Here is a 17,543-nt window from a genome sequence, read left to right on the forward strand (position 1 = left end):
CAGAGCTGGGCAGTATTCGATTTTGTAAATACTTTTTAGTATTCAAATCCTTTAAAGTATTCAAATACTTTGTAATTAAATACTTTTATGGAAGCAGTATTTGTATTTCTAACTCAAATACTTTCACAAATATTTAGTATTCGAATACTTCGCAAGGTATTTGAATACTTAACCTTCTTTTTTTTACCAAAAATCGACTACACCAACATTTCTCGGGAAAACACTTATTCTTATTAATTTTGGTGCGTAGAATCCAAAACAATTCGTACTTTTTCGATCAGACTTCTCAATCAAAAGTTATAGACTAGAAACCAATTTCAAAAAAAATTCAAAGGGCTGTAACTTTTGAACTAGTAGCCCAATCTTGGAACTGTTTGAAATTATGGATTCTACAGGCCACATTCTATAAGAAAAGAAAATTTTTTTTCCGGGTCGATCTGAGACAATTTCTTTGCGGGCTCGAAAAAAAGGCAGTGTATAACCTTCCTTTTTTACCAAAAATCGACTACACCAAAATTTCTCGGGAAAACACTTTTTCTTATTAATTTTGGTGCGTAGAATCCAAAACAATTCGTACTTTTTCGATCAGACTTCTCAATCAAAAGTTATAGGACTAGAAACCAATTTCGAAAGAAAATTCAAAGGGCTGTAACTTTTGAACTAGTAGCCCAATCTTGGAACTGTTTGAAATTATGGATTCTATAGGCCACATCCTATAAGAAAATTTTTTTTCCGGGTCGATCTGAGACAATTTTTTTTTCGGGGCTCAAAAAAAGGCAGTGTATAACCTTCCTTTTTTACCAAAAATCGACTACACCAAAATTTCTCGGGAAAACACTTTTTCTTATTAATTTTGGTGCGTAGAATCCAAAACAATTCGTACTTTTTCGATCAGACTTCTCAATCAAAAGTTATAGACTAGAAACCAATTTCGAAAGAAAATTCAAAGGGCTGTAACTTTTGAACTAGTAGCCCAATCTTGGAACTGTTTGAAATTATGGATTCTACAGGCCACATTCTATAAGAAAATTTTTTTCCGGGTCGATCTGAGACAATTTTTTTTTCGGGCTCAAAAAAAGGCAGTGTATAACCTTCCTTTTTTACCAAAAATCGACTACACCAAAATTTCTCGGGAAAACACTTTTTCTTATTAATTTTGGTGCGTGGAATCCAAAACAATTCGTACTTTTTCGATCAGACTTCTCAATCAAAAGTTATAGACTAGAAACCAATTTCGAAAGAAAATTGAAAGGGCTGTAACTTTTGAAATAGTATCAACCTTGGAACTGTTTGAAATTATGGATCCTACAGGCCACATTCTATAAGAAAATTTATGAACATTCTGGTTACTGTCCATTTCCGACCGTTGATATCTGTTATTTTCAAACATTTGTCAAAAAATTTTAATGCGTTTTTTTAAGTCACAAAAAGCGGCAACTTAGCCCCCATTTAACCTACACTGTATCTTTCACCGTTACGGAGATCCCAACTCGTGAGCCACGAATTTGAACCACCCTGTATCTACAGTTCTATCGTAAATATTAAACACCCAAAAATAATCAATCCAGTATATTTTAAACTTCAATTACACTTGAAATGGAACATTGAAGTGCAATAAAGGAACTATCCTTGGTAATAAACGATAGTGGAAATAGACACAATTTTCGATAAAAACAATTTACCTTATTTGGATTACGGTTGAATAGGTCTTTGATGACTGTTTGAATATCGCATTATCCAATTTAAAAATTGTAAGTTAATCCCAGATAAAGTAGGTATTTAACCATAAAAAAATGAGACAATTACCTGATCGTGTGAATTGTTTATTAATTTTAGCACCATGTCGTATTGTTAATTTTCGGAAATATGCATGCAATTTCTCAATATATGCATTTATATGCAGCAGTATTAGTTACTTTAGTTAAACAAATAAAAAAAAACGTCGCGATATTTGTGCACGACAGTGTCGTTAGACTCGTTTAAAAAAGGGCGTTTATAAAATTACGGGATTTGCGAAAATCTCCAAAATCGATTTCTTAAACAGTTTTTTCAAATTTTCTTGATTATTCTGAACCGATTATTTCGAAATTTTAAAATCGTCTTGAATTTCTTTTGAGACTTGTCTTGAATTTTGTGCAAATATTCAAATTTCAAATATTGTGAAAATTCAAATAAGTTCAAATAGTAGTTGACATCCAGAAAAATGAAAAAAAAATCGCTCATCCTTTTAAGATGGAAATATTCTACAGCTCTCTATAGAAATTCCAAAAAATTGTAGAATGCAGAATTCCAATAATTCCGAAAGTTAAAAAAAACTAATGTTGGGAATCAAAATTTGAAAAATTCGATTTTCTTAATAGCATTTGCTTTTGAGTTTTTTTTGAATTTTTTGAATTTTTCGAATAAAACTTTCTTTTAAGATTTGCTTTGAATATGTGAAAGATTGTCTACACAAAAAATTCAAACGTCTAGAAATCGAAACATGAAAAAAGTTCGAAAATAAACGGAATCCCCCCCCCCCCCCAAAGGGTTTATTGAGTTTACACGTTCAGTTCGAATTTGGACATTCGGAAGGGAGGAGAGGGGGGCACATGAAAAGCAAACCTTACTTTACGCGATAATTATTTCGATTCTATTATTGAGAATAAGGGTACCGATACCATCGGGGGGTCTGGGGGGTATGAAAGTCAAAAGACGGTCTGTTACGGTTAAATTTAATTTGAGATAGAGACCTGAGCTACACCAAATGCATATAAAACAACACTTTTTTTTGATTGGAGGGTATTGAATACCCTGCCGGCCATGTATGCCTCTGATTCAGAATAAAAATATGTAATTGTACCGTTGTTTTATGAGTTCTATACGGTACAGATTTTTATAGGGTTTATGTCCCACCGAGGAGTCTGGGGGTGTGCCCCCCCCCCCCACCAAAAGAGGGTTTGTTTGAGTAAAATTTAATCTGACAGAAACTGCTCCAAATCTTTATAAAATAACCTTTTTTTGCTGGGGGGTTTGGGGGGGGGGTATTAGATCCCTCGGTGGTAGAGTACACTAGGGGTTGTTGAGCTCAACTGAAGAATCAATGCGAGTTTGAATATTATATATATATATATATATATATTATTATATAATATATATATATATATATAATTTGATGGTTTTGAAACATTATACCCCCCAGCCAAAAGACGGTCTGTTGCGGTATCAGTGCCAAAGCTTTGGGAAAGATTTAAAGACTTTGGAAAGCCTTCGATTGTTCTGAAAAGCCGGCCTTCCAATGCTTTATGTTGATTTTTGGAAGCTCCTTGGTCAATTTCTAGTTTTTGTTTCTGGATCACTCCAGCGCTTTCCAGTTTTGTAGAAGTTGAAAATGAAAACTGTTGGAGCTCAAAATAAGAAAACAATGAGGGAAAAGCTATCGAGTTCAAAATTAGGTCAGTTGAAAACAGTTTCTTTAATATTACTCGATTAGGCAAATCGTATTATGCATGCAAGAAAGCTCGAAGGAAATCTAATAGCTTTTTTGCATGTCTGCAATGATATACGTTACTCATCGAGTTGTAAAAATACCGATCGACATCAATACAGATTTTGAGGTTCATTTTCAAGTACTTACTTGATCGTAAAAAAAGGCAAATACCTAGGGGTGGCCCGACCGTTAGCTATACGCGATGATTCGAATTCAATTAATCTAATTCGACCCGTAGAATAAGTTTAAAATACAGAAATAATTTATATTGATTACATGCAACGTTGTTTCCAGTCGGCCAAAACCTTAAAGGGCGAATAATCGCGCTTTAAATAGGCCAAAGTGTAATTTGTCGACTTCAGGTGTTCGCGTCAAAGACTGATTGATTGAGAAAAAAACGCGCACTGCTGAAAAGTGTAACATATTCCTGTATGGAAAACCGTTCCCAGCCGAAACTATAGCTAATGGGCCTTTTTAGTGCATAATAATCCTGCAGGTATCGAACTTGTTTGATCGTAAGAGGGTTGCGAAAGGGTGCCGAAAATGTTGTGCGCATTCGAGAGACACTTTTTTGTTGAATATTTAACGAGTGCTGTGTACACATTTTAAGTGAGATTTTTTTTGGGGGTTTGGGAAACACCACCACTTACATCCTAGACAAGGGCGAAACTGCTGCGTGTTTATTCTAAACGGATAAGTTTACTACTTCGCTTTAAATAAATGTTTAAGTAGCAAATACACCTTTTGTTCAGAATACGAGTGGCTGAAAGAAAGACTGGCCAGTAAATATTACTCTCGGTTTGCGTTGCGGAATAATCAGGCCGTACCTACACATAGAAATTTTGGTCATATTTAAACACTTGTAGTTCCGGTCAAGAGAACGTTGGAAAACCTGAGGGGGTGTTATTTAAGCCGGAAATCCGATACCGATCTGAAACAAACGAAGAAGTTTTGGGCGTTTTCTTCCAAAAAACCGTTATTTCACACTTTAGAATTTGCATTTTATAAAAAATTTAATATTCAATTACCCATTCAATTACGCGAACATTCTCATAGTTTTGAAATTGGGAAGCTATACCCCTATAATTAATCAAGTAGACAAGCATAATAAAGTCGCATGGTCACACGTTATAGAAAAGCGAATTTTTGCAATTTTCTCATTAAATTCGTTTTCGATTGTTAAAAAAAGGTAAAAGTTTACCTGACGCTCGCGCGCATCCCCATCGTTGTCATTATAAGGACGCGTCTGAAAGAATCCTTTTGAAATGGGGTCAAATTCCGACCAAAATCTTCTTTTTTATTGCCTCAAGGACATAACCCATTCAGTAAAACTTTTAATATATCATCTGATCTATTGAACTATAAGCTCCTTATTTAAATATAGGCCGCGTATTCAAAGTGTGGGACCGACATTTGCATACAGGGGCACATCTGGTTTTTACCATAATTTGTTTATTTAAGTATTCAAATGTATGTGTAGATACTGTGTTTGCTTACGAAAGAAAAGGGTTGAAATATAAGAAGTATTGATGCTTGATTTATTAATAGCTATAGGTAATCCGTGTGAGATTTTTTCTCGGACTTTGCTAACTTGGAGCCATAAATTTCGCATTGACGCTTTTGTGGTTTAGTTTGCATCTTATAATATTGCAGTTTTATTTACTATTGAACTCTTTAGGTAACGGATGGATTCTTTTATGTTTGCAATAAAATATTCATCAAATATTCGAATGGCCCGTAAAACAAGTACACACTGTAGAGTCACATTTTTGATATACGGCACAAAAAAATCAAAAACTGGAAACTGTTGGTTTCAACAGGATGGCGCACCCGCACACAACGCCCAAATCGTGCAGAAGTGTCTGAATTTTGCCCGATAGGATATTGTGCGCGGGTGCAGCATCCTGTTGAAACGAACAGAGTTGCCAGCCTTTGTTTTTTTGGGCTATATAAAAAAATTTGATGATGATTTCTCTGTAACTACCCCCGGAGTATTTTCGCCTAAGATTATTTACAAATAAAATCACCCTTCTAAATTCGTACCCAAGTGAAGTACTCGCCCTCGTAAAATTTAAATTCGGAAAACTCGCCCCTGAGGTATAAGCCAAACTGAACTTTGATCACAAAAATACGTATCTATAGACTACAAGAATCTTCTTTCCCTGAAAAGTATTCCATACTCTACGAACTCCTGGTGTTACATTTTGTGGTCCTTTCACAAAAATTATGGTTTATGTGGTAGGTGAAATGTTCTCTTCCCTATAACTATCATAAAGTATTCCATATCCCCCCAGATCCTCTGGTATGGAAAGCGGGAAAAACATTAAACTGTCGAATTTTTAAAACCGAGAAATTTGCAAAATTTTTCCTTCTCGTGCATGATTTTCAAAAATTCCAAAAAATAGCACAAAATCATTTGCTCTAATCCGATATATTCGTGTCTATGCAAAGTGTAAGCTTTTTAAATCCCAGAAATTTGAATTCTCCTTTATTTTGGCCTCGCATATGACGTTTAGGAATGGGCAAAAGGTAGCAAAAAAATTTGATTACATTTTGTAGCACTAAATTAGCACATAATTCTGTCCAAAAGTAAAAAATAGAAAATTTTTTACCTCTGTAATTTTTGAAATTCTACTATTATCAAAGAAATTCTCGCTCTTTCTTGAAAATCCAGTATTGCGAATAGCGTGTCTGTTCTGTTGCGTCACATACTTTTGTTTTTTTTTTTAATTTTTTATATTTTATGAGTAAGACTGCAAGACTATTTCAAAATTATAAAAAAAACCGCTGTTTCTTGAAAATATTTCTGGTTTTAAAATTTATCTTTATCTACGTACATTTTTAATTGGGCCAAAGTAATCTGCTATTTTGATAACTCGTGGTTGTAATTGCTTTGTTAAAACAAATATTTTTGATCTTCTTTTTTTATTCTTTAAAGTCTCGTTTAAAAAAATTAGATTTTCGAGTTAGATCAATTTTTCGACTATTCAGTATTGGATTAGTTGTGCTCATTTTTTATTCTTTAACTGCCTTTCAAAAAAAAGGGATTTAGAAATTGGCCCTTAGTTCTCGAGAGTTCAGTATTGGGAAGGTTGTAATTGACTAATCCTGTGGTAAATTATTTTAGTTTTTTTTTTATTCTTTAAAGGGCTCAGGGCAGTCTTTTTTTGTTTTTGCTACAACTTTTTCGGAGTTAAGGGACAGAAGACGCTGACATGACGAAAAAAATGGAAAATTAATTATTAAAAATATACGAGGAGTCGTCTAGAAATTTTTTCAAATGGAACAAAATCGCTGTTTGTTTCGTGCACGTTTTCTAAGTTCAATCTCAGACCATTTATATATAAATAACGTTTTGAACTAACAAATAACAGTCACATAACGAAAAAACTTTCAAAATACAACAATACGCAAACTGCACAGTGTTGCCACCTCGCGAATAAAGTTATGGAACATGGAAAAAACATTAGACTATCGAATTTTCAAATCCAAGAAATTTACAAAATTTTTCCTTCTCGTGCATGATTTTTGAAAGTGGTAAGGATGCACCAAAATAATTTCATAGTAAAACATTTTCAAAAATTCTTTTAGTCAGACATTCATATCTACAAAATGAAGGATCTTTAAATTCAAGAAATTTGCAACGCTTTGAATTGTCGTTCATTTCGACCTCGTGAGAATATACCCACCTCCAGGATATTCGATCCTACGCGAGAAGAATATTTCACCTCTTAAAGTTTAAAATTGTAATATTAATTAATACAAGTTAATTGACTACGTTTAAATTCAGTAAACAGAAACTTACCCCCGAATATTTGCTCCTGGGGAAAATGTGTTCCCTCTCATAATTCGTGGCCAAATGGGATATTTCCGCCCCCCGAACATTAAAATCGTAATTTTNCATTCATTCATTCATTCATTCATCGTTCATTCATTCATATCTACAAAATGAAGGATCTTTAAATTCAAGAAATTTGCAACGCTTTGAATTGTCGTTCATTTGACCTCGTGAGAATATACCCACCCCCAGGATATTCGATCCTATGCGAGAAGAATATATCACCTTTTAAAGTTTAAAATTGTAATATTAATTAATAAACTCTCGTTAACATTTTTCGCAAAAATAATTAAATACAATTCGGGTCTCTGCAAAGTGTAAGCTTTTTAAATCCCAGAAATTTGAATTCTCCTTTCAAAAGGCAACAAAGCAATTTCCAAAGTGTAAAAATAGGAAATTTTTTACCAGCTGGTCTATAATTTTTGAAATTCTACTATTATCAAAGAAAATCTCGCTCTTTCTTGGAAATCCAGTATTGCGAATAGCGTGTCTGTTCTGTTTCACCACATACTTTTGTTTTTTTTTTAAATTTTTATATTTTATGGCCTAATGTGCATTTCTAAAAAACTGCAAGACTATTTTAAAATTAAAAAAAAACTCCCTCCTCCTAAAAATCGGTTGGGTAGTTTTTTTTATAACCGTTTAAAGCCAGCGGACTCTACATTTTACTCCGATAGAAATCCTGTGGTAAATTATTTTAGTTTTTTTTTTATTCTTTAAAGTGCTCAGGGCAGTCTTTTTTGTTTTTGCTACAACTTTTTCGGAGTTAAGGGACAGAAGACGCTGACATGACGAAAAAAATGGAAAATTAATTATTAAAAATATACGAGGAGTCGTCTAGAAATTTTTTCAAATGGAACAAAATCGCTGTTTGTTTCGTGCACGTTTTCTAAGTTCAATCTCAGACCATTTATATATAAATAACGTTTTGAACTAACAAATAATAATATAATAATATAATATAATAATAATAATATATTTATCATGTTAATGTGCGGAGCACTTACATTGGTCATTGTAGAAAAAGATATAGGTATAAGACATTACTAATACAAAAACATACATACTACCACAAACAGTTCGAGCAAACATATTATATAATAACATATAATATATATATAGCACAATACATATTAAAAAGTGCCCCTTGCCCTAGTAACTCGCCCCTCAAAATTAATATTAAATATTAGTATTATTTCTACCATTTTTAAAGTTCGCCCCCGAAATATTCACCGAACAGAGTTCACCCTAAGAAAATTGTATACCAAGCAAACCCCCGACTCGCTTCAGAATTCTTACTAATATTCGTCATGATAAAAATTTAAATCGCTGGGAAACTCGCCCTCCCGAAAAATTTTCCCCCAAAAAATTTGTATGCAAGTTAATTGGTTAGGAATAGAGTAAACCTACCTCCAAAGTCCCTCTAAGAAAATTTATTGCTCCTCTTCGAGCCCAGATAAAATATTCGCACTCAAAATCGTAATTTTGGTTCAGGGAAATCTTGCCTTAATTCCTTGTTAGAATATTCATCCTCACAGAACCAAAATATTTTCCCTCAAAAAATTGAAAGCGTTAGCTGGGCACGGCTATTTCCACCCCCTCTTCAATATTCGCCCCTAAATAAAATATTCACTCTCGCAAAATTTGTAATTCTTTGAGAAATCCGCCCCTGAGGTATTAGCTCTTGTAAAACTTGGGCGGGGAAGTATTGGAAAATTCCCAGCTGGAGTATGCATCCTCGTAGAACTTAAAACACCAAATTTTTATGATAAGGAATATTTTCCCTCAAACAATTCAGGTTAACATTTATCTTTTAAATAAATAATAAATAAATATTTCTTTTTGGCAACCCTTTTGGTATTGACCCTCGTATAACTTAAACGTGGAATCAATCATCTTCTGGGGGGTGTGCGCCCTCGTAGAATCGAAATATTTGACTTCGGCCAATTCGGTAATGAGCTAATCTGCTGTGGTGTTCCCCAAGAGTTTATTTTTGGGCCGCTATTTGTGCAGTAAAAAAAATGTAAAGGAAATTTTCTATTACATTTGTCGAATATGTTGGAACGTCGAAAGGGTCGTATACAATTTGGTGCATTGTTCTCGGTGCGTAAATTGTAAGGTAGGTAACAATACTCCTTATACCTCTCGAACTTGAGGCCTAAATATTATTAAATTTGAAATAAAGACATTACATAGTGATATAATATTAAATTTAATCTGCGAGCGAAGCAGTGAAGTCATAGGGTATAGAGCAAATTGTGTTTGCGGAAACTGAGGGAGGACATCTTTGACAATTTATATAGTAAATAATTACGCACAAAACTAACTTTCGGCAATTGCACGCTAAATAAAATAGCCAGGAATTAATTCAATTTCGCGCAATAGTATTTGTGGTGCTTCAAGCGATGCTTACGTATACGTATTAAAGCTAAAATACTAAAATTGTTATTCCGTTGTTAATTGTTCTCCAAGTTTCTAATGGTTACATGCGTTGACTTTTGTAATAAATGTCTTATTCGGTGTTAACTTTGTGTTTGTCGTCTCGACGAACAATTATTTACTACCGCCTAATATGCGAGGGGTTGGTCATTTTTCAAAATAATAGCGGCCCATTACGACTAACATGGGATGCCCCATTATTTATTGCGCGAACTTCTCTCTTAAATGATTTTGTGAATCAAATTATGTTTGTAGGTAATAATTAAATGTCGTGTCAGCGGAGGCAACGTTTACCTGTAAACGGATATTAATTTTTCGTTTCAAACAGAAAACGTGACAATATTCAGCTTCCTCGTCTGGAGGAATGACGTAGAGCAAAGAAATATAATAGATATCCAATTACAAGAACAGAATCGACCATATGCCTTTCGCTAATTGTTATTACTTTGGTTCAATATCTGTTATTACTCCGAAAACACGGTTCACACCACTCCACTTGATGTAGTTTATATCTAGCTCCCAAACCCCAACAAATTACGCCTTCCTTCGAGCCGCTCGAGCTCGGCAAACGCAACGTCCACAACGCACTTGACCAGAGCGAAAAAAATAAGTCGGGGGGTTGGTCCTCGAAGGGCTTTAAAGTACGCGTCGGCCGGTTTAAAACGAACTTCGTCTTCGAAATTCAGAAATTGGCAATGTGCTTTAAAACAATTAAAACTAACTCGGAAGGGTTGGATCGGAAAAAAATGGATGATTTGTAGAAATAGGGGTAGCTTCTCCCTCGATTCTATAAGGCTTTAGTTAATTTTATACCCTCTGATGTTTGAACGTTACCGATCCTAAATTAATTTGTTCTTTTTGTAATTATAGCTCTAGACGTGCACGTAGCGGAGCTTTCGTCGAGTTTTTTAACCTACAATTACCCTGTTCGATTGGAAAAATGCCTTTTTTTATTACAAGAACTTAATTCGCTTTCACTCTCGAATTTTCAGTAAATTTGGGACTTTTCCTTGTGTTTTAGGTCATTTATCATTTAAAGAACTTAATTAAGAAGAGAGAGAATTACAGGTTTACAATTTGGAATTAAAAAATAAATTAAATGTGAAGATTTTGTTTTTGAAAGACTGTGCAAGTAATTTGAGTGTGGGTTTCTTGTCCTGCATCTAATTCCTCCATTCTTTCTTGTCTCTTGCTAGGATTCTCGTTTCATATCCTTCACCTTTGCTGCTTCCTTGGTTTTCTCATCTCCAGTCCCATTTGGTTTTTCCAGCAATTTGTTTGAGATGTTTCATTTCCATAGCATTTACTTTACTTTCGTCTTTTTCCTTAGTGTTTACATTATGTATTATGTTTCCACCCCTATGTCTATGTTTTTATCTCAGGTGCAATGCCGTCTTTTCCAATTTTTATTTTTTGTTTTGCCTCTTCGACCTCTTCTCTCTTTATTGTTTCTTCCTGTTCCACTTGTTCTTCTCTTGCTATCTTGTCTTCTGACTCTGTCGTGTTCTTTATTCTGTAATGTTCTTTCCATGTTTCGAGTATTTCTTTTGTGTCTGTTACTGTTTGTCCCTGCTTATTTTTAATTGCTTTTATTTTCTTCGTTTTATCCCCCCTTACTCTTTTTATTCTCGTCTCTTCTGTGTTCTTCTGTTATATGTTCTCAAGGATTCTTTGCTTGCTCTTTTGATTATATTATTCAATGTGTTTCTCCTCTTTATCTTTCTGGGATTTTGTTGTTTTCTTATCTTTTGTCGGCTTTTGTATGTCGCTATTCCACCACCTCGTCCTTTTCTAATCGCTCCATTTTTTATGTCCTTCTATTCCGTGCATGATCATTTTTTTCTTCTCATGTCTCTTTCTATCCCATTCATTCTCTCCTCTTGTTGTGTTACCATTTGTCTCAGTTGTTGGTTTTAACTTCTTAGCTGTATGCTTTCGTCCTTAATTTTATTCAATTCTATTTGTGGAGTATCCATTTTCTTTTCCATGCGTTGGTCTCGTTCTTCCATTCTACTTAATTTCTTGTTTATTTCTTCAAGCAATTCCTGCATTTTTCGCTGTCTGAAACCAATTGAAAATTAAAATTAAAAAAATTTGAAATTAAAATGTAATTACGTCCACAGTAGAATTTAATTGCCATTGCTATTGCTGATATCTGATGCTAATTTTGTTTCAAATTACTTTTAAGCTACCTACCAATTAGGATTTGAAATTAAAAACAAAGATATCATAGTAGTTTTTTTACGCACTTTGAAGCCAATTGGAAATTAAAAAATTAAATTTGAAATAAAAAAACGATTACAAATGCTCACAGTAGGACTCAATTGCTATATACTACTGATAATTATTTGTTTTGAGTTAATTTTAGGTTTCAATAAATTTTTTGATAATTTCTATTTTAATTTTACGAGGGAGAATAATTTTTAGAGCATTTTAAACCATACCCAGAGCATCAGGTGCGTTTAATGACACCAAAAGTGCTTTGAAGCTTTTGAAAACGCTATCTTTCTGTTTTAAAGTCACCGTTCTCCGAAATTCAAGCCCTTCTACAATCTGCAACGCGAAATTGGCTCTGTCGAAAGTCTTGTAGAGTTTTTAAAGAGTTCCTAAGGACCCTGGGTTTTTTTTAAACTATTACAAATCTTGAAGCTTTGAGAATTAAAATTTAATTTTTCTTGAACTATAGGTAATATTTTGCAGGTACGATTCAAATAGTATAAGAGGTATACCCTCCAAACTTTCCTATTCAGATCCTAAAAACATTCTTTTTTGCGATAATTTTACATGAGTTGTCACGTTCTTGGTTTTATGTGGGTTATTTGCAATTAAAAATATTTGTAACTAGTACAAATTTCCAAATAACCAAGAAATTGTTATTTTAAACAATCCCGCCATCTTTTGTTCGCCATGGAAGCCTAGATGTCTGCAGTATAAAAAGTAATATTGGAAATTATACATATATATATAAAAAGTTCAAAGGGCTGTAGCTTTTGATCTAGTAGTCCAATCTTGGAACTGTTTGAAATTATGGATTCTACGGGCCAAACTCTATAAGAAAATGTTTTTTTCCCGGTCGATCTCAGACAATTTTTTTTCCGCCCTCAAAAAAAGGCAGTTATTACCTTCCTTTTTTTACCAAAAATCGACTGCTCCAAAATTTCTCGGGAAAACACTTTTTCTCACTAATTTTAGTGCGTAGAATCCAAAACGATTCGTACTTTTTCGATCAGACGTCTCAATCAAAAGTTATGGACTAAATACAAATTTCGAAAATATATACAGGGTGACAATTTGAAAATTTACCACCCCCCCATATCTTAGTAAATAAACGAGATATTTAAAAAAATCAAAATCCGTTTCGGTAATTCGGAGGGGGAATCACAATGACATAGTTGGCGACGCACCCCCTCCAACCCCTTGCGCCCCAGCCACCCCAACTTTTAAATCTTAAATAGTGACCCCCCATGTGTGATACGTCGTTGGAAAGGTCTGAAAAAATGCTTTCCAACCATACCAAATAGCATTACATTTAGGTTAGTAATTATCGTGCAAATAAAAAAATAAACTAATATGATACATTTGAAATCTGTCGTATTTAAAACGCAACCGGCGAACATAGACGAACTAAGACAGAGAATAATTCAAGAATGTCGAAATATTGCAAAACCAATATTTGAAAAGGTTCGACAAGAGTTTGAGAATAGATTATAACTGGCGATCAAAAATGAGTTGCTGTCGAGTCGGCTTTGGAGGTTCAAGTTAAATACGATTTTCCATGTTTATTTTTTGATTTGCACGATAATTACTAACCTAAATGTAATGGTATTTGGTATGGTTGGAAAGCATTTTTTCAGAGCTTTCGAATGACGTATCACACATGGGGAGTCACTATTTAAGATTTAAAAGTTGGGGTGGCTAGGGCGCAGGGGGTGTGAGGGGGTGCGTCGCCAACTATGTCATTGTGATTCCCCCTCCGAATTACCGAAACGGATTTTGATTTTTTTAAATATTTCGTTTATTTACTAAGATATGGGGGGTGGTAAGTTTCCAAATTGTCACGCTGTATATATATACATAAGGTTCAAAGGGCTGTAACTTTTGATCTAGTAGTCCAATCTTGGAACTGTTTGAAATTATGGATTCTACGGGCCAAACTCTATAAGAAAATGTTTTTTCCCGGTCCATCTCAGACAATTTTTTTTCCGGCCTCAAAAAAAGGCAGTGTTATACCTTCCTTTTTTTCCAAAAATCGACTGCTCCAAAATTTCTCGGGAAAACACTTTTTCTCACTAATTTTGGTGCGTAGAATCCAAAACGATTCGTACTTTTTCGATCAGACGTCTCAATCAAAAGTTATGGACTAAATCCAAATTTCGAAACTATATATATATATATACATAAAGTTCAAAGGGCTGTAACTTTTGATCTAGTAGTCCAATCTTGGAACTGTTTGAAATTATAGATTCTACGGGCCAAACTCTATAAGAAAATGTTTTTTCCCGGTCGATCTCAGACCTCTCAATCAAAAGTTATGGACTATATAAAAATTTCGACTATACATATATGTGATACATCAAAATTTAGGAAATTTTACACTATTTTCAAAATACATAGGGTGATCCATTTGAAAAAAAGTAGTTCAGGATCGTATAAGAAACACCCTGTACAAAAACTGTGAATCGCGATGAATTCTACATAAAAAAATGCCCTAAGAAATATTTTGCCAAAAATAATTGTCCTTAATGACAAGAAAGTTATCGAGTAAATTCGAGAAACGCCCCCTACCGGGCAAACTATTAGAGATAGCTGAATTCTGTTTGTGCCCGTGACTTTCTCTTTAAAATGGAGGTCCTGACACCTCTTCTTAAAATAAAGGGCGTTTGTATAAGAAAGTGTCCAATTTGGACCACCCTGTACATGAAAACGGTATTTAAATGAACATGTAAAAAATCAAAGATGAAAAATTCCGTCCATTATTGGTAGTGCGGGGGACGTTCCTTGAATGCCAACTGCGTTACATCTCTAAATTGCGAGGTATAACCTTTGCAAGAAATTGTTTTCCTGTTTGGTCTCCAGTTTTAGTAATAATTACGGTCGATCCAATTTGTTTAAGGAAATTCGTTACTACAGGGGGCAAGGGTTGCAATGGCGGTTCAGTTTTCAGTTTTGTATATGTGTCCTGTTTTCTTTTTGAACCTATCTAGCTTGCGGTTTCTGCCGGAAATCATTGACTAGGTAGGCGAACTATACAATCACCTAGCGGTATGAAATACAGTTTATGGCCCTATTCCAATACATAGTGAATATGCAATAAAAATCCATAAAGCCGTTTCGGAGGAGTACATTTCTGTATATGAGACATACGCTCGGTATGGGCGGATGCGCCGCCTCACCTCGCGCACTCGGTGAACTTTATACCGCCCATCAGTCAATGTTATCTTTAATTAATTAATTAATTAATTATTCTGCTACTTTATTTTGCATTCCTTACTTTTTATTCTTATATTAAAATATAATAAATAATATAGTACGCCCATTCCCATAAAGTTAAAGTGGAGACAATCGAGTTTAAAGTCGATGGTTAAAATGACAACTTCCGGGTGAAGGTAATCGTTACATTATCTGGAAGTAAATACAGATATTAGAAAGAAGCTACCCCTGTAGTTTTTAAAGGGGGCAATTCTAGCATGAATGACCGACGCACGTGTGGGTATTATAGCAGTTGTCTCGACGAATGGTAAAAATTAAACTGTCTTTAACCGAAAACGAATAATCGACCGGAAACGTCAGTGCAACAAACTCATCAATACAAATCGAACAGGTGTATCGAGTTTCGAACGTTAAAACGCCACAATTCGAAATTGGATTGCGGCAAATTTGAAAAGGTAAATATGGAGCGAGGGTGTTTAAAATAGCGGTGCGCACTCCGCCGCCGCCGCCGCCATCCAGTAATTTAGCAAGTGGTCCCAATAAATCGCGGAGTGACAGTGACTTCGGTCACAAAACTGAATTCCAGCCTGCAATAGTTCATTTACTACACTGTACACCCGAGCTATTACGCCACTAATTGAGAATTGCATTAAGATCGTAAATTTCAAAAGTCGCCGCTTCTGTCTATTGTCCTGTTTCGGGGGAATGGAGTTTCGAGCGATGGCTCAACCACCCTTTTATTGTCGTCGATTTTGTTCCGTCATTCTCAGCTTCGTTATGATCGAAATAGAACATATTGACAGTTGAGGGCACAAAATTGGAAGAACAGTCTTGGTAGAAAAGAACAAAGACTCCTTGGAAGTAAATTAAGCTTGTTCTTGTTTGTGCCTTACGTTACCACATCGTTTTTCCATTTCTAAAAGTAATGTCAATGGTATGACAAATGTAAGAGAGGTTTTAGTATATTCATACAGGGTGATCCAAAAAAAGTAGATACGTCATTTGTGCCTATTTGTGCTTTTCATTGAAAAATCGTTCACTTTACCATTGCGAAAAAGATTCTATTAATTAATGGGGTTGCTAAATACATTTTTAGTATATTAGATTAATTGCAGTATACATATACAGAGTGGTGGAACGGAAATTCATACTCCGCTTGTTGCGTTCGTGCCGTTTATTCGAATCTCAACCCTTTTTCGACTAAGAAGTAGGGCTGCAGTATATTTATACAGATATACAGGGTGAGTTAACAAGAATAGGTGGTTGGTTATTCTACTAAAGCGAATTTTGCGGAAGAAAAATATCGGCATTGACTGTTTAAGCACGGCACAAATGAGCACAATGGAATTAGTTCGGGCGATTGTTTTTACCAAAGCATTAGCGTTTCACATAATGAGTGAGTAGCATCGGGCCGTTAAAATTGATAGATTTGCATTATAGGATGTCCGACAGTTGTCCGATAATTAACATTCGGAGATTTCGTGTCCAGATAGCGACTCGTAACGGCCACGTAGAACCTTCTGAATAAATAAAATTTTGACGCGTACACCGAAAAAAAAGATGTAATTTTAAGCTCTAATAGGAGGGGAAAGGGATTATTAGTGTCCCCGCTATTAAGAAAGGAATTTCAATATCTGCGGGAAATTGAAAATTAATGGATTACCAAAGCAACAGGTATTAGCAGAGCAAAGTCGAACTAATTAATTGATTTCGTTTGTTCTGCATCCGGTCTTATTGAGCATCGGTGGCGGTTGGCTATCGAAATTTAATTATCTCGGGCCGTTATTGATTTTGCGATTATGAAATTGTGCGGTCGTGTACGGGGTGTTTTAGATTTAATGTCAATAATCCATGCAAGACCTACGGAAAATGTAAACAAAAAATGTGTACAGTAGGACCATTGTCAGATTTAAGGCGTTAAGAACTACGATTTGCTCGTGCTGAGATTTGATCCTACATACGGACGAATGAGGTCACCTGCATTTATGCTATTAGTAAAGAAGTATTTTCTTCATTTCTGTGATCCTGATACTACTGTGGAATACAGAATTGTATCACATAACATGCGCGTCAATGAATTTTACAAATTGCGTTTCTGCGATCCTGATTTCTAAAACATAAATTTTGTATTAACTCTTCTCCGTTTCTGTTATACTAATACAATACATTTACGTGAAATCTCTTTACGTTTCTGAGATTGTAACAAACTCTTTCCAAAAGAAAAGTGTGTGTCAGGAGAACATAATACGTAATAAGATGTGTGTCAATAACTTACCTCTTTACTTTTCTGTCATCCTAATAGAAATATCAAAATGGTGTTGTTATCCTAATCTGTAAACTTCAGCAGGCGTTGGATTCTCCAATTAC

Source organism: Photinus pyralis, unplaced genomic scaffold, assembly GCF_008802855.1.
Source record: "Photinus pyralis isolate 1611_PpyrPB1 unplaced genomic scaffold, Ppyr1.3 Ppyr1.4_LG10, whole genome shotgun sequence".
In the NCBI taxonomy this organism is placed as follows: domain Eukaryota; kingdom Metazoa; phylum Arthropoda; class Insecta; order Coleoptera; family Lampyridae; genus Photinus; species Photinus pyralis.